A 2,500-nucleotide genomic window follows, 5' to 3' on the forward strand; every position below is an offset into this window, starting at 1 on the left:
GCGTTGCGACGTTGGCTGGGGGCGTTGCAACGGAGGCAGGTCGCTTTAAAACGGATGCTGGGATCGTTGCAACGGAAGCTGGGGGCATTGCAACGTTGGCTGGGGGCGTTGCAACGGATGCCGAGCGCGTTGCAACGTTGGCTGGGGGCGTTGCAACGGAGGCAGGGTGCGTTGCAACGTTGGCCGGTGACGTTGCAACGGAGGCAGGTCGCTTTGCAACGGATGCTGGGATCGTTGCAACGGAAGCTGGGGGCATTGCAACGTTGGCTGGGGGCGTTGCAACGGATGCCGAGCGCGTTGCAACGTTGGCTGGTGACGTTGCAACGGAGGCAGGGCGCGTTGCAACGTTGGCTGGGGGCGTTGCAACGGAGGCAGGTCGCGTTGCCACGGTTGCTGGTGACGTTGCAACGGAGGCAGGGCGCGTTGCAACGTTGGCTGGGAGCGTTGCAACGGATGCTGGTGACGTTGCAACGGAGGCAGGGCGCGTTGCAACGTTGGCTGGGGGCGTCGCAACGGAGGCAGGTCGCGTTGCCACGGTTGCTGGTGACGTTGCAACGGAGGCAGGGCGCGTTGCAACGTTGGCTGGGGGCGTTGCAACGTTGGCTGGGGGCAGTGCAACGGATGCTGGGGTCGGTGCAACGTTGGCCGTGCGCGTTGCAACAGAGGCAGGGCGCGTTGCAACGGATGCTGGTGACGTTGCAACGGAGGCAGGGCGCGTTGCAAGGTTGGCTGGGAGCGTTGCAACGGAGGCAGGGCGCGTTGCAACGTTGGCTGGGGGCGTTGCAACGGATGCTGGGGACGGTGCAACGTTGGCTGGGCGCGTTGCAACGGAGGCAGGGTGCGTTGCAACGGATGCTGGGTTAGGTGCATCGTTGGCTGGTTTCGTTGCAACGGAGGCACCCGCCGTTGCAACGATGGCTCGGAGCGTTGCAACGGAGGAGCCAAATTTTCATATCTCATAATTGGCTCGTGCATTTTTTCTAAAATTTTGAGGGAACCTTGGTAATATTATGTGAAGGCTGCACAAAAAAATCCAGGTCAAAAATCGCACGTTTGCTCCGTTTTTCATTTTTTTTGAATTTCCGGCTTTCCGGGCGGTAAAAAAATCGGCAAAAAAAATCGGCACGGTGTAAATTCACCAAATTTGGGGGATGGAAAGATCTTATTTTTCTAGAGGTTGTTGCAAAAAACGGCGTCAAAATTCGACCTCTAGAGCACTTTCCTTGAGTATGTCTCCTCACGGAAAAGGACGTCTACCCGTGGCACTTTGGTAATGGCTCGGCAGCCTATTATAGGGGGGAGGGGTGTCGTGATGCTGAAACTCGAGTTGCCCAAAGGCTTGCTGGGCGCAATGCCAGCAAGATGCACGTTGCCTTGCCATCCCCTAGGCACACTAGCAAGCACGTTGTGGTTGTGGTGTGCCGCCGGGCTCCCCCGCCCCCCACGGAGGCACCCGCCGTTGCAACGATGGCTCGGAGCGTTGCAACGGAGGAGCCAAATTTTCATATCTCAGAATTGGCTCGTGCATTTTTCGTGAAATTTTGAGGGAACCTTGGTAATATTATGTGAAGGCTGCACAAAAAAATCCAGGTCAAAAATCGCAGGTTTGCTCCGTTTTTCATTTTTTTTGAATTTCCGGCATTCCGGGCGGTAAAAAAATCGTCAAAAAAAATCGGCACGGTGTAAATTCACCAAATTTGGAGGATGGAAAGTTCTTATTTTTCTAGAGGTTGTTGCAAAAAACGGCGTCAAAATTCGACCTCTAGAGCACTTTCCTTTAGTATGTCTCCTCACGGAAAAGGACGTCTACCCGTGGCACTTTGGTAATGGCTCGGCAGCCTATTATAGGGGGGAGGGGTGTCGTGATGCTGAAACTCGAGTTGCCCAAAGGCTTGCTGGGCGCAATGCCAGCAAGATGCACGTTGCCTTGCCATCCCCTAGGCACACTAGCAAGCACGTTGTGGTTGTGGTGTGCCGCCGGGCTCCCCCGCCCCCCACGGAGGCACCCGCCGTTGCAACGATGGCTCGGAGCGTTGCAACGGAGGAGCCAAATTTTCATATCTCAGAATTGGCTCGTGCATTTTTCGTGAAATTTTGAGGGAACCTTGGTAATATTATGTGAAGGCTGCACAAAAAAATCCAGGTCAAAAATCGCAGGTTTGCTCCGTTTTTCATTTTTTTTGAATTTCCGGCATTCCGGGCGGTAAAAAAATCGTCAAAAAAAATCGGCACGGTGTAAATTCACCAAATTTGGAGGATGGAAAGATCTTATTTTTCTAGAGGTTGTTGCAAAAAACGGCGTCAAAATTCGACCTCTAGAGCACTTTCCTTTAGTATGTCTCCTCACGGAAAAGGACGTCTACCCGTGGCACTTTGGTAATGGCTCGGCAGCCTATTATAGGGGGGAGGGGTGTCGTGCTGCTGAAACTCGAGTTGCCCAAAGGCTTGCTGGGCGCAATGCCAGCAAGATGCACGTTGCCTTGCCATCCCCTAGGCACAC

Source organism: Arachis ipaensis, chromosome B7 (assembly GCF_059453495.1).
Source record: "Arachis ipaensis isolate K30076 ecotype BB chromosome B7, ASM5945349v1, whole genome shotgun sequence".
NCBI classification, from domain to species: domain Eukaryota; kingdom Viridiplantae; phylum Streptophyta; class Magnoliopsida; order Fabales; family Fabaceae; genus Arachis; species Arachis ipaensis.